Source organism: Scyliorhinus torazame, chromosome 1 (genome assembly GCF_047496885.1).
Source record: "Scyliorhinus torazame isolate Kashiwa2021f chromosome 1, sScyTor2.1, whole genome shotgun sequence".
Classification (NCBI taxonomy): domain Eukaryota; kingdom Metazoa; phylum Chordata; class Chondrichthyes; order Carcharhiniformes; family Scyliorhinidae; genus Scyliorhinus; species Scyliorhinus torazame.
In genome coordinates this window covers 156,123,847-156,147,993 of record NC_092707.1, presented here as the reverse complement: position 1 = coordinate 156,147,993, position 24,147 = coordinate 156,123,847, and positions in this window count along the sequence as shown.

Here is a 24,147-nt window from a genome sequence, read left to right as displayed (position 1 = left end):
GCTTTTATATCTATAGATTTGCATTCCCATGTCTTTGTGGCTAATAGAGCCAGGAAGATCTTTAAAATAACCTTTCCTGCTGTAGGTGAATCTACCCTTAACTCCTGATCTTTGAAGTTTTCTTCAAATCCCCTTGCCACAAGCCTGGCCTTTGCCTTATAAGTTCCATCCGGAAGAACCTTTTCCGTGCAAATCCATCTGTGGGATAGAGCTCTTTGTCCCCTATCCGGTACTTCCGTGTATACCCCAAATTCACTCCAACTATGCAATTCTTGCTGTTTAGCTTCTTTGATAACTTTTTCTTCTAATTTATTTGAAGCCACCGAAATCTCACGTGCATGTGGGCTTCTACTCCTATTAGTATTCGTAGTCTTACTCATGTTCCGAGATCTTGATAAACTACGTCCCCTCTCTCGCCTGGTATCTCGTTCTGTACTGCTACTACTTGATCTTTCCCTTCTGCTGTGGGATGTCCTTTCAATAGTTCTCGACCTTTTCCTGCGGACCTGTTCACTATCTGATGTACTATCTGAACTGGCACTGAGTTTCTGTGCCCTCCATTTTTGAACTTTGTTTTCCCAATCCATTGTCTTGACTCCTTTCCCTGAATGCTGTACATTCAACCAATGTTTATACTTTCCAGTGGCCTTCCCTCCTTGACTAATAACAGTTGCATCCTTCCATTGACTAGACCCTTCAGGCAAGTATGTCACTTTTGTACCAACTTTTGGCAGTTGCCCTTTTGGAAAAATGGCCTGTTCTAATTCATCAGAAGTGTTGTGTTCCTCCACAGAAACCCTATCTATATCAGTAAATTGGTCCTCGTAGTTCTGTAACACATGCGTACCAGATGACTCTGGTTCCTCGTCATGTCTTTCTACTCTGTCTAAATTTGAAAATTTGTAATCTGTACCCATTATCCTTGATGAATGTACCCAACAGTTTGATTACCATGTTGCAAAATAATTGTTTTGCCATCTATGCTTATGATCTTCCCTGGGCCTTTCCATTCATTAGAACTGTCTCTCTTATAGTATACCATGCCTCCTTGCTGAAAAACGGCATCTGATGGCCGTACGTTATGTTTTAAAGCTCTGCAAATTCTTTCAGAGACTTCTGCTTCCAAAAAAGCTTTTCTACTGCTATGTAATGCATTTAAATGTTCAGCAAAATCAGAGCTAATTGTAGTCCCCTCCCAAGCTGGAGGCTGGTCATCCAAAATGGACAGAATTTTAAGATTTCTACCAAACACTAATTGATAAAGACTATAGCCCCCAACCATCTGCAATGAATTCTTTGCATGTACTGCCCATGCTAAAGCTGAATTTAGCCTGCAATTTGGTCGATCTGCCAAAATTTTCCAAAGCATGTCATCGATGACAGCATTATTTCTTTCACAGACACCATTACTGAATGGGCTTTCTGCAGCCGTATTCATAACTCTGATATTCATGTTTTCACACATATCCCTAAACTCATCATTAGCAAATTCTCCCCCATTGTCCGTAAGGAATTTTGCCGGTGGACCCATTCCTGTCCCTATCCATTTTTCCACGATTTGAACCAGGATTACTCTCTTTTCTTTACTTCGTACAATCGTTGATTGACTAAATCTGGTTGCTAAATCTACAAAATGCAAAATAAATATATTATTGGCTTTATCCCAGATCTTAAGGTCCATGGCCACAATGTTGTTAAAATCCCTGGCCAAAGGTAGGGTTACTATCGGTCGTGCTGGTGTCCTTCTGTACTTCCTACAAACTTCACAGCGTCCACTAACCTGTTCTATCAGTTTAGTATAGTCGTCATCCCTTACCCCTGCATCCTTTAATAAAATTTTCAGCCTCAGAGGAGACGGATGTGCAAAATGCCTATGCAGTTTTAACACCACAAGCTTTTTATCAGCTAAAGTCCCAATTTCAGCTGCCATTAACACATCCTTAACCACTCAACTTGAAATATTATTTGTCAGTAATGGAATACAATAGTGTCCCGACTGTGTAAATTGTAAGTCCACCGTCTTTCCAAAAACTGTTGCCTTATCCTGTTCCATATCCAGTTTCATGTATGCTTTCTTCATCGACGGTCTGCTCAGAAGCAAAGATATCTCACTTGATACAACATCCATGCTAATGAAATGATTCACTCCGGCAATATTGCAAGGGATCACCACTCTTTTCAGTGACTTCAGAGTATTATCATCCCCAAACCTGAAATTTGTGGAACTTTCAAATTCCTTAACCTTATTACAATTTTCAGCATTCATAGAGTCCAGGTAACATTTTAACCAGTCAATTCCACACACAGTAGATGTGCAGCCACTGTCCAATACAGCACAGGTGAAGGATTCTGCAACCAACACCCTCATTACCGGCATAAAACTGCTTGTTAATAGGACAATGCCTTCTTTCTGGTCACTATCTTTTTCCTCTTCTGACTCTTCCGTGTCATGTGTCGCTTCAAACACTATCATAACGAGTTGGACAGTTGAAAGCATAATGGTATTGAGAGTCACATCGATTTATCATGTCCCATGCGTTTCTGGGGTTCATCTTCCTATTGTAGGTTCTAACTGGGTTTCTGTCTTCATAATTTCCTTGTCGCGGTCTCCTTCTATAGTCTTCAGCCCTGTTCGTAGCCATACGATTTCGCCATCCTGGTAGTAGTGTATCTTCCATGTTCTGCCTTATTGCTGGCTGACCTATTTGGGTCATCAGAGCCACCGGATTCAAATGTTTCCCCAGAAACTTTTGTAAAGCTTTTGTCATCTGTTCGAATAAGGTATCCTTATCAGTAAACTGAACTCCTGTCAAAACCAGGAGCCTATCCATCTTGCTCACTCTAGCACAGTCAAGTAATTTAAAGGCCAACACAGGCTGTGGAAATTCCAGGTTGTGTTTCTGCAGCCTTTTATATAGTCTGCCAAATTCCATTATATAGTCTTCCAAGGAGATTTCCTCCATTTTCCGGAACTTATCAAAATCCGGCCATGCTTCATATGCACTTAACAAGTCATCTTTCTTATAAATCTTATCATGTAATAAAGTCTCCAGACCTTCTTCTGAGTCTACGCCTTCCAATTCCAGCTCAGAAAGCACTTTGTTTCGGATTTTGCTGCCATATGATAGAGAAAGAGCCAATGCCAAACCTTCTTTTCTCTTTCCCAAAGCAGTTACCTTCGTCCACATAACTACTGCACTTCTCCATTGGTCGTACGATTCCCTTTCAGAAAATAAGGGAGGATAGTCATATCCAGTCATCTTTATCCTCGGTTCAGTCATATATCTCTTTTTTTTTCTTTTCTCACTCACTCCTTGGTTTGATCTGCAAAAGTTGTATCTTTCAACCCTTCACATTTACACAGCAACCATCCTCTGCTACCAATTGTTAGACATTTTAGTTGCTGTGATATGAAGAGTCTAAAGTTCTGTTCCTTTTTCACAAACACACATTTATTTACTTCCAACAGCCTTTGCACAAAACTCTTTAACTATACATCACCTGACAGAGGCCACCTGAAGCCCCTTTACATATCAGTGTCAATTAATGGATCCTTAACATAAATGAGACAACTAATTGCAATGTCTCTTAACCCATGACTTAACACTCCACCTCAAGATTTAATCATTTTTGATCTTGCCCCGCTGTGTGTTATTGAACATGAATGCAACCGACCGTTGGTCAGTGAGGAGAGTGAATCTCCTGCCGGCCAGGTAATGCCTCCAATGCCACACAGCTTCAACGATGGCTTGGGCCTCCTTTTCTACAGAGGAGTGCCGAATTTCAGAGGCATGGAGGGTGCGGGAAAAGGATGCCACGGGTCTGCCTACCTGGTTGAGGGTAGCGGCCAGAGCGACGTCTGATGCATCGCTCTCGACTTGAAATGGGAGGGTCTCGTCGACTGCGTGCATTGTGGTCCTGACAATGTCGGCCTTGATACGGCTGAAGGCCTGGTGAGCCTCGGTCGTCAGGGGAAAAACTGTGGACTGAATGAGTGGGCGGGCCTTGACTGCATAGTTAGGGACCCACCGGGAAGAACCCCAGGCATCGTTCGAGGGCCTTGAGGCAGTGGGGGAGGGGGAGTTCCATGAGGGGCGCATGCAGTCGGGGTCGAGCCCTAGAACTCCATTTTGCACCACGTACCCAAGGATGGCTAAGTGGTTGGTGCTGAACACGCACTTCTTCTTATACGTCAGGTTCAGGAGTTTGGCGGTGTGGAGAAATTTGGAAAGGTTAGTGTCGTGGTCCTGCTGGTCGTAGCCACAGATGGTGACGTTATCGAGGTACGGGAAGGTGGCCCGCAGTCCGTACCAGTCAACCATTCGGTCCATCTCCTGTTGGAAGACCGAGACCCCATTAGTGACGCCGAAGGGAACCCGAAGGAAATGGTAAAGGCGGCCGTCTGCTTCGAATGCCGTGTATTGACGGCCCGCCTTTCGGATGGGGAGCTGGTGGTAGGCAGATTTCATGTCCACTGTAGAGAAGACCCGGTACTGTGCAATCTGATTGACCATATCAGATATGCTTGGGAGGGGGTACGCGTCGAGCTGTGTGTCCTGATTGGTGGTCTGACTGTAGTCAATGTCCATTCTGTTTTTCTCCCCAGTCTTTACAACTACCACTTGGGCTCTCCAGGGGCTGTTGCTGACCTCAATGACCCCTTCCCGCAGTAGCCGCTGGACCTCCGACCTGATGAAGGTCCTGTCCCAGGCACTGTACCGTCTGCTCCTGGTGGCGACGGGTTTGCAATCCGGGGTGAGGTTTGCAAACAGGGAATGTGGGCCGCATACAGTAAGGGATGGTAGGGGCCAGTCGAATTTCAGAGTGAGACTTTGGAGTTTGCATTGGAAGTCCAGGCCGAGTAGCAAGGCAGCGCAGAGGTTGGGGAGGATGAAGAGCCGGAAGTTGCTGAACTCTACGCCCTGAATGGTGAGGGTGGTGATGCAGTACCCCCGGATCTCCATGGAGTGGGATCCGGAGGCCAGGGAAATTCTTTGGGTGATGGGGTGTACCGTGAGGGGAGCAGCGCCTTACCGTATCGGAGTCGATGAAGCTCTCCGTGCTCCCGGAGTCGAGAAGGCAAGATGTCTTGTGGCCATCGACCTTCACTGTTGTTGTCGCGGTTGCGAGGTTGTGAGGGCGGGACTGGTCGAGCGTGATGGAGGCGAGCTGTGGCTGGTGTTGGTGGTCCCCGGGCTGGTCGGAGGCGGTTGCGGGCAATGAACAGCAGATGAGGTGCCCGACGAGCAGGGGTCCTGAGGCGCCATCCAAAATGGTGGCGAAGATGGCGGCACCCATGGGGCGCACGTGGCAGCCGGTGTTAAATGCCGGTGCTCACGGGCCGCATCGAGGTCTGATGGGGAGAAGATGGCGGCACCCATGGGCCGCACGTGGTCTGGTGGGAGGAAGATGGTGGCACCCACGGGTCGCACATGGGGGGTGCAGGAACAATGGGGCTGGTTACAGTGGCGATCTACAGGGCCTGGCACACCGCAGCAAAATGTATTTTCTTCCCGCAGACCTTGCAGATTGCACTCCGCGTCGGGCAGCGCTGCCGGGGTGCTTCGTCTGCCCGCAGAAATAGCACTTGGGCCTCCCGGGGTTGGCTGGCTGCCACGTGGCGCAGGCTTAGGGTTGGCTGGGGGTGGGTCGCTGGTGGGGTTCAGGAGGGGGGCGCCGTGCGGTCGGGGGCGTACGCTTGCACATTACGGGAGGCGACCGTTAGCGAGGTCGGGAGTTTCTTGATTGCCGCGAGGTCGAGCGTACCTCCTTCTAATAGTCACTGGCGGATGTACGCCAACACTATGCCCGTAACAAAAGCGTCCCTGATTAGGAGGTCGGAATGTTCAATGGCCGAAACTGCCTGGCAAGCGCAGCTCCTAGCCAGGGCATGCAGAGCACGCCAGAAATCTTCCAATGACTCACCTGGGAGTTGTTGCCGCGTGGACAGGAGGTGCCTGACGTAGAGTGTGTTGACCGGCCGAGTGTAGTTCTCTTTCAAAGAACAAAGAAATGTACAGCACAGGAACAGGCCCTTCGGCCCTCCAAGCCCGTGCCGACCATGCTGCCCGACTAAACTACAATCTTCTACACTTCCTGGGTCCGTATCCTTCTATTCCCATCCTATTCATGTATTTGTCAAGATGCCCCTTAAATGTCCCTATCGTCCCTGCTTCCACCACCTCCTCCGGTAGCGAGTTCCAGGCACCCACTACCCTCTGCGTAAAAAAACTTGCCTCGTACATCTACTCTAAACCTTGCCCCTCTCACCTTAAACCTATGCCCCCTAGTAATTGACCCCTCTACCCTGGGGAAAAGCCTCTGACTATCCACTCTGTCTATGCCCCTCATAATTTTGTATACCTCTATCAGGTCTCCCCTCAACCTCCTTTGTTCCAGTGAGAACAAACCGAGTTTATTCAACTGCTCCTCATAGCTAATGCCCTCCATACCAGGCAACATTCTGGTAAATCTCTTCTGCACCCTCTCTAAAGCCTCCACATCCTTCTGGTAGTGTGGCGACCATGTGAAGCGCCATGGCCTCTGTGTAGTTGGGCGCGTCCCGGATAAGAGGAAAAATATCAGAGCTCAAGCGTGTGTACAGGATCTGTAGTTTCTGTGCTTCTGAGGGTGGTTCTGTGGCTGATCCGATGTAGGCTTCAAAGCAAGCTTGCCAGTGGTCGAAGGCTGATGTGGCATTGTCTGCTTGAGGGTGCAGCTGCAGGCGATCTGGCTTGATGCAGAGGTCCATCGCTGTAAAATCTCTGCGTAATAAATTGATGCGTATAAATTGATGCGCTATCAATTACGACGAGACGAGAGTAGAGAGTAATCGAAGCTTTATGACGCAGAGATGTGTTGCCTCCTACAGCTGCTGCCGAAATGGCTGCAGCTCGGAGAGCACACACATTTATACTCCGCCTACTGGGCAGAGCAGGGATCTACCCCGTACCTGTAGTACAGGAGACTTACCGTATTACTTCCCATATATATAATACATACAACAATGGTGACTACCACAGAGACCAGCTTCTGGTGTTTAAAATGCTAGACCCAACACCCTTAACTGCACCAGCAGATTTGCAACCACGCAAAGAGCTGGGTTCACAAGTCTGCTGCACAGACTAAAGGCGCCCAATGTAGCAGCTTAAATTCTGCAAGCTTATTTATAGGCACCAGTTACAGGAGTTAGAACTGGAATAAGTCCAAAACAAAAGGGAGTTTTGGGAAATCAAACCATTGTGTGGCAGCCATCTGGAAATGGGTCTCACACCTCAGGACGTCTCTGCCTTTGATAGTCTTCTAAGTTACATTTCCAGTCTCATGCATTCCGTTAAACATCTATTGGAATCAATCATCCATTAAGAGTCATATACAGAAAATCATAATCCACATTCAATGTTTTTCACATCTCCAGGCTATCTCAGAGGGTTCACATTCAATTCATTACTTCTGAAGTACAATCAATGTTGACTTGCAAACAAACTCAACAACGAAATTGTACACCGTAAAATACCATTAACTTCAAATTTGATGCATAACGTTTAGACTGTTTTTGTCATTGTTTGCAGCCTCATCTACAAAGTCCATTCCATAGGAACTGACTCCAACCCTCATCTTTGCAATGCCTGAGCTTCCAAGTCTATATCCGCTCCATCACCAAGCCACCCTGCTTATCCCCTTCCATAAAATTGTCCATCCTCACCCCTGCCACAGTATATCCTGGCTGGACTTCCTTCTTCTTGGCCCCCATAAAAGTGAACACATCCAAAACTCTGTTGTCCGTACCCTAACTCCCACCAGGTCCTGTTCACCCACCAGCCCTGCACTCACCAAGCTACATTGACTCCAGATTGTGGCACCACCTTCATTTAAAAATGCTCTACCTTGTTTTCAAATAGTCTTTCTCATATCTGAACTCTGTAAATTCCTCCATCGCTACAATCCTTCCATATCTATGTTCCTGTAATTCTGGCTTCTTGTGCATTCCTGATCTTTGGTACTCTTTTCTCCTCTTAGGAGCGGCATGGTGGCACAGTGGTTATCATTGCTGCCTCACAGTGCCTGGACCCGGGTTCAATTCTGGCCTTGGGTGACTGTCTGTGTGGAGTTTGCACGTTCTCCCCATGTCTGTGTGGGTTTCCTCCAGATGCTCTGGTTCCCACCCACAGTCCAAAGATGTGAAGGTTAGGTGGATTGGCCATAAGACCTAAGAACAGAATTTGGCCACTCGGCCCATTGAGTCTGCTCTGCCATTCAATCATGGCTGATGTACCATCATGGCCATGCTCAATTGCCCCTCAGTGTCCTAGGATGTGCAGGTTGGGTGGGGTGTGGGAATAGGGCGGGGGCGTGGGTCTAGCTAGGGTTGTCTTTCAGAGGGTCAGTGAAAACTCGATGGGCTGAATGGCCTCATTCTGCACTGTAGGGATTCTATGGTGGCTTTGTCTTTACCTTCTGGGTCCTAAGCTCATCTCCCCAAATCTCTTTCCTCTTTTAAAACGCTCCTTAAAAACCTATTTGCATGATCAAGCTTTTTTGACTGGCCCAGTATCTCCTCATGAGTCTTGGTACCAAATCCTGTTGTTAATGTTGATCTGAAGCACTTTGGACATTCTACTAACCTAAAGATGCTACACGAATGCATTTTGTTGTTGTGATGTAGTTTAGTGGAGGTAATGTTGGACATGATACTAGGAGAGCTCTTTGCTCCTCTTTAAAAAGTACCATGAGATATTTTACATACTTTAAAAGGTGAGACACTTGTAAGTGTTGAAGTTTAAGAGAATTGGCAGCGCTCATACAAGGAATGCAAGAAGTTAACACACAGATGCAACAAGCAATTAGGAAGGCAAATGGCAAGTTGGTCTTTATTGCAAAGAGATTGGAGTACAGAAATAAAGAAGTCTTGCTAGAGTTGTACAGGGTTCTAGTGAGACCGCATCTGGAATACTCAATGCAGTTTTGGTGTCCACATTTAAGAAAAGATACTTGCTCTGGAGGCGATACAGCAAAGGTTCGCTAAATTGATCCCTGGAATCAGCGGGTTGTCCTATGATGATAGGCTGAGCAAATTGGGTCTATTTTCTCTTGAGTTTAGAAGAATGAGGTGCAATCTCATTGAAGCCTACAAGATTCTGAAGGAGTTTGATAGGGTACAACGCTAGGAGATTATTTACGCTAAAATGTGAGGGCCCTGTCTTGTGATAAGAGGCTGACCATTTAGGGCTAAGATGAGGAGAAATTAATTTCACTCAAAGTGTTATGAACCTTTGGAATTCTCTACCTCAATGGGTTGTGGATGCTCCATCATTGAATATATTTAAGGTTGGACTAGACCGATTGTTAGTCTCTCAGGGAATAAAGTGATATTGGGAACAGGCAGGGAAGTGGAGTTGTAGGCCAAGATCAGCTATGATTGTATTGAATGGGGCAGCATGGTGGTGCAGTGAGTAACACTACAGTCTCACAGCACTGAGGTCCCTGGTTCGATCCCGGTTCTGGGTCACTGTCCATGTGGAGTTTGCACATTCTCCCCGTGTTTGCGTGGGTTCTGCCCCCACAACCCAAAAAGATGTGCAGGGTAGGCGGATTGGCCATGCTAAATTGCCTCTTAATTGGAAAAATGAATTGGGTACTCTAAATTTATTTATTATTTAATTGATTGTATTGAATGGTGGAGCATGTTTGACAGGCCACATGGTCTATCTGTCTCTTACTTCCTGTGTTTATTCAGCAATGCAGCCATCCTTCAATATAGCACAGAAAGTATAGACTAGCTCTTTCAGTGAGGTTTGAACCAACAACTGTCTGACTTAGGAAGCCATAAGACCAACAGAAAAAAGCAATGTTGTGGGTTATGTTGTGGCGATTCAGAAGATGAATGACATTGTACCGCATAAATATGAATCCCAAACAATCTAAAGGCACATGTGATCTGAAATTCAGAAGCATCGCATGTATTTGGACATCACAGATACTAGTTAAGTCCCTTTTTATTTGGTGAGAATGATGGACTTATATTTCTGTAGCAGCTTTTACAATCTCAGGATGCTGCAAAGCACTTCATAGTCAATGAAGCACTTTTGAAATTTAATCACAGTTATATATTGAACACAGCAAGTCCCCATAAGCAACAATGTGATAATGAGAAGATGTTTTAGTTCAGTGATACGCATTGGCCATATCTTGGAAGATGTTATTGAGAGAATTCACTTCTTCCTCTTTGAATAGTACCAGGAGATTTTTGGCTCCAGAAGAGAAGAAAAACACAGCCTGCGTTCAATATTGTATCCAAAGGACAGCACATCCAACAGTACAGCACTTCCTCAGCACTACACTACATTTTTGTGCTCAAGTAGCTGTAACCTGCTGACTGAGGGGCAAGAGTGCAAGCCATTGGGATATGGCTGATAGACAACAAAAAACTGCAACTAAGATTATTCTTGCAACTCATTGCATTGATTTATTAAAGTAGTTGATGTTAAGTAATGGGTTAAGAGACATTGCAATTAGTTGTCTCATTTATGTTAAGTATCCATTAATTGACACTGATATGTAAAGGGGCTTCAGGTGGCCTCTGTGAGGTGATGTATAGTGAGAGATTTGTGCAAAGGCTGTTGGAAGTAAATAAATGTGTGTTTGTGAAAAAGGAACAGAACTTTAGACTCTTCATATCACAGCAACTAAAATGTCTAACAATTGGTAGCAGAGGATGGTTGCTGTGTAAATGTGAAGGGTTGAAAGATACAACTTTTCCAGACCAAACCAAGGAGTGAGTGAGAAAAGAAAAAAAAAAGATATATGACTGAACCGAGGATAAAGATGGCTGGATATGACTATCCTCCCTTGTTTTCTGAAAGGGAATCGTACGACCAATGGAGAAGTGCAGTAGTTATGTGGACTAAGGTAACTGCTTTGGGAAAGAGAAAACAAGGTATGGCATTGGCTCTTTCTCTACCATATACAGTAAAATCCGAAACAAAGTGCTTTCTGAGCTGGAATTGGAAGAGTTAGACTCAGAAGAAGGTCTGGAGACTTTATTACATTATATGGATAAGATTTATAAGAAAGATGACTTGTTAAGTGCGTATGATGCATGGTCGGATTTTGATAAGTTCCGGAAAATGGAGGATATCTCCATGGAAAACTATATAATGGAATTTGGCAGACTATATAAAAGGCTACAGAAATACAACCTGGAATTTCCACAGTCTGTGTTGGCCTTTAAATTACTTGACTGTGCTAGAGTGAGCAACATGGATAGGCTCCTGGTTTTTACAGGCGTTCAGTTTACTGATAAGGATACCTTATTCGTACAGATGGCAAAAGCTTTACAAAAGTTTCGATTCCGATGGCCCTGATGACCCAAATAGGTCAGCCTGCAATAAGGCAGAATATGGAAGACACACTACTAACAGGATGGCAAAATCGTATGGCTACGAACAGGGATCAAGACTATAGAAGGAGACCGAGACAAGGAAATTATCAAGACAGAAACCCAGTTAGAACCTACAACAGGAAGATGGACCCCAGAAATGCACGGGGCATGATAAATTGATGTTTTCGATGTGACTCTCAATACCATTATGCTTTCAACTGTCCAACTCGTTATGATAGAGTGTTTGAAGCGACACATGACACGGAAGAGTCAGAAGAGGAAAAAGATAGTGACTAGAAAGAAGGCATAGCCCTATTGACAAGCAGTTTTACGCCGGTAATGAGGGTGTTGGTTGCAGAATCCTTCAACTGAGCCGTATTGGACAGTGGCTGCACATCTACTGTGTGTGGAATTGACTGGTTAAAATGTTACGTGGTGTAGCCACCTGGGTTGGCCAACTCCCGACGTAAAATGGAGAACAGCAAAGGCTGAAGGGAAATTCAGCCAACACAGGCAGAAACTAGCAGGTGCAAGTTTACTGTGTATTAAACTCTGCAAAAGCCCAGACAGCATCGATACATAACAGCCATCTCCATAGTAATGAGCGATCCCCGGGAACAATCGAAACATTTAAGGTGAACAAAGCCAGGCCAGACTCCTCGGCGCCAGCAGGAGCCAACACAAAAGAGGTTAACGGACAGCTAAAGACCGCCCATCGATCAGGGAACCGCTCCAGTATTGGAGAAATCGAACCAAGCGATTGGAACGAAGTCCAATCACTTGAAACCAGGTATGGGGTCCGCCCCGAAAGGCGGGAAGCCCCTGGGGACTATAAAGTAAAGCCCCCAAGTTCAAATCGTCCTTCTTGACAGGGGTCACTCAGCAACGCGAACCAACCCTTGACAGTGACCTGTCCAGCTGCCGCCAAAGAAAGTAAGTCTCAAGTCAACGCTCGCTACGAGATAGGCGCTCCTAGCTACCAGTCCATACCAACTTTGAATCCCGCAGACTCAGAACCCGAACAAAAGGCCATTTGTTCCCCTGACCTGGTGGGCCAGTCCGAAGCGAAGTATAGGCCTGTTAGTGACAGAAATAGCTTAGTAAGTAGAGTTTATGCATGAGTAGCGATTTACTGTGTAGAATAAATGTGCTTTGATTTGAATCTTACTAATTGGTGTACTGAGTTATTGATCATTACTCAAACTTGAACCTCATGACGGTATCATAAAGATACCTGCGACTCGAGAGCAAAGGTTATAAAACAGAGCCAATTGAACCAACCAAAAGTTAGCAACATATTACTGGCGACATCCTGACGGGACCCGATCTAGAACTGGCTTAACCGCTCCGGGAGAATACAAAAATTTGAATTAGAAATCCAATTGGGAACAGAAAAACCACAAGTGTTCAAGCAGTTCTGATCAATCCTCATAATTTGGAAGTGTGTAAATGCATGCGTAACTAACAGGGCGATAACGTAATACTGATAGATTTTTATGTTACGACAAAACTGTCGGGAGTTTGTATTCCGGAAAATAGCGAAAGCCGTACCCGTAATTACAGCACGCCTTAATACCCCTTGTTCCAAATTGGAAAAGAGTATTTCGAGAGTAAAGATGGCAATGCAGGCAATGCAACGCCTCATGAACCCTGAAGAATTTGTGGTCACAGCGACCAGCAGTAGAGTAGGACAGTGTCCCATTTGGGAAGAGGAAATCAGAAAGTACCTTGAAGGGAAAGGATGGCCCCTTTGGAGCGAATTCTGTAACAATGAGGAAACAGGTCCCGGGAGTATAGGACATACTTGGTGGGAGCACCTGAGCGAGATTCACAAGACGAGCTTAGGAAAAGCTCGCAAGCCTTTGGCAATCGTGTCCTGTTTGGCACAATTGCAAGGCACAGAGGAGGTCGTTAGGACGCTCCGAAAAGAGATAGAAGGCATACATTGAATGAGCAAGATCGATGTCAGTGAGGTAGAGAAAGAGAATGTAGAATTAAGGAGGAAGTTCGCAGCAAAGGACGGAGAGGTGGATGATGCCAAGAGGGCACACCAGTCTTGTCTGGCGCACTTAAGCAGCTTCCAATCCCAGTACGAAAAGGCCTATCAGGACACGCAACGTGCAGTCCTGGTACAAAACGAAACCGAGAAGCAGGTAGAGGCATTGCAGAGGCAGTGTAGTGACCTGAAGGCAGCGTTAAGAGCACTCCATGCTGCCACCATGGAGCAAAGACAAAGCTCACTAGATCACGCAAAGTGCCGGAAGCAGATTGCAGAACTGCAATCTCTGCTTTCAGTTCAAAAAGGATTCCAGGAAACCTTTGGATCACAGTTAAATGAGGAAGACGGCCCTGATTGGGAAGAATTGAGTGAGACAGCGCAGAGATATGTTCAGGGAACATGTGCGCAGGGAAAGCCCCAGAAGAGAAAAGTGCCCCAACCCCCCACAGAGCAGATAGTTCAGGCTCCAATGAACCCAGTCACCACCCACCGCACAGCCACATTGGACGACACGGAATTTCTGTACACCATCCCCTTAACAGTGGCCCAATTACGGGACGCGTGCGATAAAATCAAACCGTTCCTCCCCACCTCAGACCCCCACCACTTCTTTGCCAGAGTAAAGCAGCAGGCTACCATGTACGGCCTGGATGAGCGAGAGCATGTGAAGCTCACAGTTTTGAGTGTAGACCCTTCGGTCGTAGCAGCCCTTCCTGACCCACAGAATGTAGGAGGAGGCACCCTTGCAGAAATGCATACCGCGATCATAGACGCGATCGGGTATAACAGGGGTGACCCCGGAGATGGCCTCAATAAGTGCAGACAAAAGAAAACTGAGCACCCCACAGCATTTGCTGGACGCCTGTGGATCCATTTTGTAGCAGTTTTCGGAGACTTAGACCGCGCCCATTTGTCCCCAGACGACATGGCCAAATGGACCCGCACTCTTATCTCCCATGCCACAGAAACAGGACAAAAAGCTTGTGCGAATTATGATCCCTCAGAGGAGGCTCATAATGAGAAATGGGTTGTAAAACGATTGTCCCGCACCTGGGAGCAATCTGTTCAAAACAAACCCACCAACAAAACTCCCGAAGAACAGCAGGCAGAGGCAGACATACAAGCAGTTAAAACACAACAGAACCCCGCATGGGTAAATGAAGGCAAGAACAGCCCCCCACAGAGGCCACAGGAGTGTTACAATTGTGGACACTTAGGACACTTTGCAAGACAATGCCATGCCCCACGAAAGCCACAGAGAGCCCAGCAGATAGGCACTCTAAATAAGAACAGGACAAAGCCAATACATAGCGTTAGCACCCGTTCAGAGCAGACGGACACGAACGGAACGGACTGACGTTCGGGCTCCCCCAGTTGGGTCTGCGACACCCTTTGGGATAGGTCCGGCCGACCAGTAGTTGCAGCAAAAATACGGGGACAGCCCATAGAGTTTCTCTGGGACACAGGAGGGTCCCGCACCACAATCAATTCCTCCACCATGTTTCAAAAGGACACGTGGCCCACTACAGCCACCATCACCCTCAGCGGCTTTACAGGCCACTCACAGCAGGGACACATCACAGCCCCTGTACCCATTCAAATCGGCAACATCACCACCAAGCACCCCATAGTTTTAGTCGATCTACCCCAGTACGTAGACGACCTACTACTGCAGACAGACACCAAGGAAGAGCACATTGAGCTTCTGTCTGAGATCCTGGAACTCCTACACTCAATCGGTTGTAAAGTCAACCCCAAAAAGGCCCAGATTTTGGAAAACAAAGTGATATATTTGGGTACAATTATCACGCACTGTAAACGCGAGATCGAGTATAAAAGGATTGACTCGATTGCCAAAGTGCCCCTTCCCCAGAACGTTTCAGCCCTCTGGTCGTTTTTAGGACTGGTTGGCTACTGCCGAAACCTCAGCAAGGCAGCACCCCTCTCAGACCTCCTAAAGAAAGGAGCCCCCTGCGAATGGCTTCCGCAGCATTCGTTGAAAAGAGCACTCATTGAGCCCCCGCACTACAAGTTCCAGACCCGCTTTCCCCCTATGCGATAGAGGTAGCAAGCACAGACCGCACCCTTTCGGCCGTGCTCCTCCAGGAACGGCACGAACAGTTAAGGCCCGTAGTTTACGCCTCCAGAGTTTTAGATGCTGTGGAGCAGGGATTTTCAGCCTGTGAAAGGCACCTGCTCGCAGTTTTTTGGGCAGTACAGTATTTTTCTTACATAACCGGACTGAACCCCATCACAATCCTGACGGAACACCCCCCCCCCACCCAACTTTTACTGGACGAATGACTCAAGGACGGTACAGTTAGTCAGATTAGAGCAGCTAGATGGACCCTTCTTTTGCAGGGATGGGACATCACTGTTAGAAGGACCAAGACCCACACTTTTTTAGCCCATAACCTACAGTCCCCCGGAACCCCCCATGAATGTGAAATTATCTCTCCACACCACAACACAGGCCCCTTTATTGCTAAAACACCCCCCAGAAAGATAGGTAGTTCAATCCAGAGCCCCAAGCACACAGACACGTGCGAACCCATTAGGATATATGTGGATCGATCTTCCATTATATTAGAAGGGAAACGCATAACAGGATGCGGCATTTATGTTGAGGACGCGCAGGGACGCGCCCTAGAAGAAATTGCAATAAAACTTCCAGGACACTTCGGCACGCAGGCGGCAGAGCTTGCGGCCATCGCATACATAGTGGAACACCCAGATTCCTTCCCCAGCCTAGCAGACATATATTTGGACAGCCTCTATGTCTGCAACAGCCTTACGGAATTCCTACCCCTGTGGAAAGCAAGAGGATTTGTTTCCGCAGACGGAAAATCCCTCCCCTCAGCCCCATTGCTCCGTCACATTTTAGAAGGAGCACAGAACAGGACCTTCGGAATCATCAAAGTTCGTAGTCACCATCGTTCCTCCCCCCCCCTGGAAATGTAAAAGCCGACGCACTGGCAAAAGCAGGCTCCAGGCACGGATATTTTTGGACACCCACCGAAAGCGCACCAGTGAATGCAGTTCAGGTCTCGCAGACTAATATCGAGGATTTAGTGCAGGCCCAGAAGCAGGATAGCAATCTCAGGGAGATTTTGAAAGGAACTATCCAGCATAGATTCAAAAATGCACTGACAACACATGACGGTGTGGTGTTAAAAGACACCCTTTATGTGGTTCCTGAACAGGACAGGAATCAGCTCATCTGTTTATTCCATGCCAGTCATGGACATCAGGGAATTGATCCCACTACAGCGCACCTCAGGCAGCTCTGTTGGTGGCCGAGTTTAAAAGACGATGTAACTCACTACGTTGAGAATTGCCTTATCTGTGCCCAGAACAATCCGGACAGATACGCAAAAAAGGCTCAGCTTAGTCACACCCGACCCGTTAATGGCCCCTGGACTAACCTCCAGATTGATTATATTGGACCATTACCCCCTTGCAGGAATGGTTATAAATATGTACTCGTGGTGATAGACACGCTTACAAAATGGGTGGAAGCATTCCCATCCAGAATGAACACGGCAAAGACCACAGCCAAGATTTTAACCCACCACATCTTTACGAGATGGGGACTCCCCCGCAGCATTGAATCCGACCAAGGTTCCCATTTTACGGGACGTGTCATTAAGAACGTCCTCACGATATTTGGCATTACCCAAAAATTCCACATCGCATACCACCCCCAGTCAAGTGGTATCGTGGAGCGCATGAATCTGACCCGAAAATCCACCCTCAGAAAAATGGTCCAGCAAAACAACACCACTTGGGATTCAGTCCTCCCTTTTGTGCTGATGTTTTTGGGAAATACAGTTTCAACTTCCACAGGTTACACCCCACACACCCTCATGACCGGACGCCCCATGAAAGGCACAGAATTTTTAGTGGGATTAGATTTGACCAGCCCCGAAGTGACGGCCCTCACACACGAGAACGCAGTCAAACAATTAGTGGAAAATGTAAAAACGACTCAGCTAGCAGCCGCAGTGAAATTGGGCATAAGAAAGAAACAGCAAGGCCTGTTTCGATAAGACAGTGCATGCGACTGAGTTCAGTGTAGGACAGCAAGTCATGCTCTCCGTATACAACCCCAGCACATTCCTGTCACCTAAATATTCGTGTCCGTACTCCGTTGCGGACAAAGTCAGCCCCTCCGTCTACAAAATAAAGTATCCCAACGGAAAGACTGCGTGGTTCCACATCAACCAGCTTAAGGCATATGGAACACAATTCGAACCACACACACCACGTCATGCTCGACGCAGCAGACTACACCCCGCCCATAACCAACGTAACCCTACCCTCCCGCAACACGCCCAGCCACGGACACAACCTCGACTCCACCTCCGAAATATTCACTCCGCCCCGGAATGCCCACCGACTGCAGCAGCAGAGACAGCGACTGTGACTTGGACAATAGCCACAGCACGCCTCCCGACTATCCCCATGCAACAAGACCCACAACCAGCGAATCTGACCACGATTCGAGTGATCCCTTCACGATCACTTTCCTAAACAAACCCCACCACCGACCTACAATGATGACCCCGATTCTGTCCCCACAGAACTAGACACCACCTTTTGGCACCAAAATAATTCATACAGACTCGTCCGGAATGACGAGAGGGATCCCAAATCACACCATGCAGCCCTATCCGCCCTGATACACTCGAGAGTTTGGCATCCGGGAGAAGATGACGACTTTGAGTCTGACTCCCAAAACGAGAACCCCTTTGCGACCATTTTCGCAACCGATAACTGAGGTGTCCAGATTATGTTTTAATAAGGAACCGCTTGGGAGAAAACGGTGTCCTTTCTGATGGAACCTGCAGCATGTTTTATGTTGTTTGTAGTTGTATTGTTAAATGTTGTATGTAAGACCGGAAATTTTTTTTTTCACAGCCCACAGGCCACCACCCTTCTGACGCCCACTGGCAGTCAGAGAAACTAGTTTGTCCCGGACGATAGTTCAGAGGAACTAGTTTGACAACAGAGACTTGTTAATGTCCCAGACGCCAGTTCAGAGGAACTCATCTATCGACAGAAACACAGACCCCCGTTCGTAACTGCCCTTCTGGTTCGAAGGAAGAACCAATAGGCAACCCCCCACGATGACTACATTTCTCGCCCGTCCTTGTCGGTTGCTCAGGCAGTGGAGAAACTGCATTGGGACCCGCCCGGCCTGGGAACCCCCCTCTGGCCAGCTACGCTCGGGTAGAGCACACACGTCATTGGTCACCGTCCTACCCGGAGACGCCATCCAAATCTTACCCGTCGCGGCCCATACGCACCTCATTTCGACAATTTTCGTTCAAAAAGTTTTGTTTTTTGTTTTCAGGTAACCCTTAGGTTGCCAACCCTATGCTATTTACTTCCTCAAACATTTGGATGGTAAATTGCACAGCCGGTGAGACGGCTCGCACTGTTTCAGTATTTGTTAAGTGTGTCTTGTCCGGAATATTCGGTTTAAACATTTTTTTTAAATGAGGGAGTCACACATGGTGACAAATTGTAAAGGGAGAATTGGCACTGAAGGACAGACATACTAACAGATGAGATATTAAACCAAGATAGTAACAGACACTATGCTTGATCCCACAGAACCCCAGAAGCTCAAGAGAAGAGCAGAGAAAAGAAAGGAAAAGAACCATGAGGACATCCTCCGTGTTGCTCATCACCCTAATGAACATTTGGTTGTGCGCGAACGCGAACCCCCTGACCCCAACACCCCCAGCCATTAATGATTCACTCCCCCATAGTACCCAGAGCCCAATCACAAGCGACACCACACCATCTTGGTGTGACAGGTTTATAACCTGGTACTCCCTGTCCTACTTAATAGAATCCCTACAGTCTGCGATACTCTGCAGCATCGTGCAGACTATTCATCTGAGGAAATGGTGAAGGAGAGCCTACCGCGCTCGCACTCCGGTATATAGGATACGATCTCCTATTTTTGGTTACGACCAGACCCCCGCCCCCGCGATTTATAATAAAGAACATTTGTTTGTGTTTTTTTGTGAATAAAGAAATGTGTTTGATGAGCGATTGTACAATCCTGAGCTTGACTGCCAAGCCAGAAAAATGTGAATAATGCTGCTATGATTTTGGTTGTATTGTGTAGGAAGTTAGTATGATTGAATGTTTGAGTGAGTGTAGTTTATTAAGGACAGTTAGAGGTACCGTTTTCCTTATTTTGTAATGCATGTCTCTGTTTTGACATAGCACCACTCAGAATTGTCAGTTAAATTGTTCTTGCATAGTTATGGTCAGTGTAGAGGCCAGAGAAGACTGCTCGCCGGGTCAGGGAATGAAGACAACGCAGTTATGTGATCGTTCACGCTTCGTGTTAGGATCACAAGGAGGGTGTGTAACCACTTGGGTTGGCGAACTCCCGACGTAAAATGGAGAACAGCAAAGGCTGAAGGGAAATTCAGCCAACACAGGCAGAAACTAGCATGTGCAAGTTTACTGTGTATTAAACTCTGCAAAAGCCCAGACAGCATCGATACAAGCAGCCACCTGCATAGTAATGTAACAGCCATCTGCATAGTAATGTAACAGCCATCTGCATAGTAATGAGCGATCCCCGGGAACAATCAAAACATTTAAGGTAAACAAAGCCAAGCCAGACTCCTCGGCGCCAGCAGGAGCCAACACAAAAGAGGTTAACGGACACCTAAAGACCGCCCATCGATCAGGGAACCGCTCCAGTATTGGAGAAATCGAACCAAGCGATTGGAACGAAGTCCAATCACTTGAAACCAGATACGGGGTCTGCCCCAAAAGGCTGGAAGCCCCTGGGGACTATAAAGTAAAGCCCCCAAGTTCAAATCGTCCTTCTTGACAGGGGTCACTCAGCAAAGCGAACCAACCCTTGACAGTGACCTGTCCAGCTGCCGCCAAAGAACGTAAGTCTCAAGTCAACGCTCACTACAAGATAGGCGCTCCTAGCTACCAGTCCATACCAACTTTGAATCTCGCAGACTCAGAACCCGAACGAAAGGCCATTTGTTCCCCTGACTTGGTGGGCCAGTCTGAAGCTAAGTATTGACCTGTTAGTGATAGAAGTAGCTTAGAAAGTAGAGTTTATGCATGAGTAGCGATTTACTGTGTAGAATAAATGTGCTTTGATTTGAATCTTACTAATTGGTGTATTGATCCCTTGCAATATTACCGGAGTGAATCATTTCATGAGCACGGATGTTGTATCAAGTGAGATACCTTTGCTTCTGAGCAGACCGTCGATGAAGAAAGCACACATGAAACTGGATATGGAACAGGATAAGGCAACAGTTTTTGGAAAGACGATGGACTTACAATTTACACAGTCGGGACACTATTGTATTCCATTACTGACAAATAATATTTCTGAGTGGTTTAGGATGTGTTAATGGCAGTTGAAAATGGGACTTTAGCTGATAAAAAGCTTGTGGTATTAAAACTGCATAGGCAATTTGCACATCCGTCTCCTCGGAGGCTGAAAAATGTATAAAAGGATGTAGGGGTAAGGGATGACGACTTTTCCAAACTGATAGAACAGGTTAGTGACCGCTGTGAAGTTTGTAGGAAGTACAGAAGGACACCAGCACGACCGACAGTAACCCTACCTTTGGCCAGGGATTTTAATGACATTGAGGCCATGGTCCTTAAGATCTGGGATAAAGCAAATAATATATTTATTTTGCATTTTGTAGATTTAGCAACCAGATTTATTCAATAAACGATTGTACGAAGTAAAGAAAAGAGAGTAATTCTGGATCAAATCGTGGAAAAATGGATAGGGACAGGAATGGGTCCATCGGCAAAATTACTTACGGACAATGGGGGAGAATTTGCTAATGATGAGTTTAGGGATATGTGTGAAAACATGAATATCAGAGTTATGAATACGGCTGCAGGAAGCCCATTTAGTAATGGTGTCTGTGAAAGAAATAATGCTGTTATCGATGACATGCTTTGGAAAATTGTGGCAGATCGACCAAATTGCAGGCTAAATTCAGCTTTAGCATGGGCAGTACATGCAAAGAATTCATTGCAGATGGTTGGGGGCTATAGTCCTTATCAATTAGTGTTTGGTAGAAATCCTAAAATTCCGTCCATTTTGGATGACTAGCCTCCAGCTTGGGAGGGGACGACAATTAGCTCTGGTTTTGCTGAACATTTAAATGCATTACATCGCAGTAGAAAAGCTTTTTTGGAAGCAGACATCTCTGAAAGAATTCTCAGAGCTTTAAGACATAACGTACGGCCATCAGATGCCGTTTTTCAGCAAGGAGGCATGGTATACTATAAGAGAGACAATTCTAATGAATGAAAAGGCCCAGGGAAGATCATAGGCATAGATGGCAAAACAATTATTTTGCAACATGGTAATCAAACTGTTAGGGTACATTCATCAAGGATAATGGATACAGATTACAAATTTTCAAATTTAGACAGAGCAGACAGACATGACGAGGAACCAGAGTCATCTGGTACGCATGTGTTACAGAACTATGAGGACCAATTAACTGATATAGACAGGGTTTCTGTGGAGGAACACAGCACTTCTGATGAATTAAAAGAGGCCATTTTTCCGAAAGGGCAACTGCCAAAAGTTGGTACAAAAGTGACATACTTGCCTGAAGGTCTAGTCAATGGAAGGATGCAACTGTTATTAGTAGAGCAGGGAAGGCCACTGGAAAGTGTAAACAGTGGTTGAATGTACAGCATTCAGGGGAAGGAGTCAAGACAATGGATTGGGAAAACAAAGTTCAAAAATGGAGGGCACAGAAACGCAGTGCCAGTTCAGATAGTACATCGGATAGTGAACAGGTCCGCAGGAAAAGGTCGAGAACTATTGAAAGGACATCCCACAGCAGAAGGGAAAGATCAAGCAGTAGCAGTACAGAACGAGATACCAGGCGGGAGAGGGGACGTAGTTTATCAAGATCTCGGAACATGAGTAAGACTACGAATACTAATAGGAGTAGAAGCCCACATGCACGTGAGATTTTGGTGGCTTCAAATAAATTAGATGAAAAAGTTATCAAAGAAGCTAAACAGCAAGAATTGCAGAGTTGGAGTGAATTTGGGGTATACACGGAAGTACCGGATAGGGGACAAAGAGCTCTATCCCACAGATGGATTTGCATGGAAAAGGTTCTTCCGGATGGAACTTATAAGGCAAAGGCCAGGCTTGTGGCAAGGGGATTTGAAGAAAACTTTGAAGATCAGGATTTAAGGGTAGATTCACCTACAGCAGGAAAGGTTATTTTAAAGATCTTCTTGGCTCTATTAGCCACAAAGGCATGGGAATGCAAATCTATAGATATAAAAGCTGCCTTTTTGCAGGGGCATCAGCTCCAGAGAGACATTTTTCTCCGTCCTCCTAAAGAAGCAGCTAACACAGAAGGGGTACTCTGGAAGTTGAACAAATGTGTAGATGGATTAAATGATGCATCTAGAGTCTGGTATTTTTCGGTAAGGTCAGTTTTGTTAAAGTTAGGCTGTTGCCAGTTGAAAGCAGATCCTGCAATGTTTTACTGGCACTATAAAGGAAATCTTTCTGGCATTTTTATGATGCATGTCGATGATCTTTTGTGGGGTGGGACTAGTGATTTTGAAGCTATTGTAATCTCTGGGTTGAGGAAAGAATTCAGGGTTGGAAGTCAGGCTTCCGCTGCATTTAAATATATTGGACTGGAAATTGGACAGACTAGGTTAGGGGCAACTTTGCGTCAGCAATCTTATTTGGAAAGCATCAGCCCAATAGCAATTAGTCGTGGCCGAGTTTCACAAAAAGACACAATGGTTTCAAAGATAGAAAAAGAGCAACTGCAAACTTTAATTGGGTAACTGAACTGGTTAGGTAGACAGACTAGACCGGATGTGAGTTTTGATGTCTTAGAGTTGAGTACAAAATGAATGATCCCATAGTGGAAGACATAATAAGAGCAAATATAGCGTTGGCCAAACTAAAAATGCAGGAGTGTGTTTTGAAGTTCCCGGTTTTAGGTGACCATTGGCGGTTGAAACTCATAGTTTATAGTGATGCGTCCAACGCAAATTTATGTGATGGGGTTTCAAGCGCAGGAGGTTTTATAATTTTCCTTTTGGGGAACAACGGTAAATGTTGCCTGCTTGTGTGGGATACAAAGAAAATAAGGAGAGTGGTAAAAAGCACTTTGGCTGCTGAGACGTTAAGCCTTGTAGAGGCGGTGGATATGGCCTTTTATATAAGTATGATATTGACAGAAATTTTGGGATTAGGGTAATATACCTATTGACTGTCACATTGACAATAAATCCCTGTGGGAAAATGTGCACTCTACAAACGTGTCAATGAAAAGAGATAGACATCGCAAGTTTGAAGCAGATATTGGACAGAGGGGAAATAACAAAAATTAAATGGGTCGACAGGAGCTATCAACTGTCAGACTATTTTACGAAAAGAGGGGCGAGTTCACAGAGACTTTTGGATATTGTTAACGAAGGGCGCGTGTTTCTGTGACTTTTTTTTCTTTCTCGTCCCCCAAAAAAGGGGGGAAACATGTGTGTGTTTTTGAGTTTTGTGAAATTTTGTTTTCACCTAATTATTATTTTTTTCTCCAAGGAAGGGGAGACTGTTAAGTAAGGGGTGAAGAGACATTGCAATTAGTTGTCTCATTTATGTTAAGTATCCATTAATTGACACTGATATGTAAAGGGGCTTCAGGTGGCCTCTGTCAGGTGATGTACATTGAGAAATTTGTGCAAAGGCTGTTGG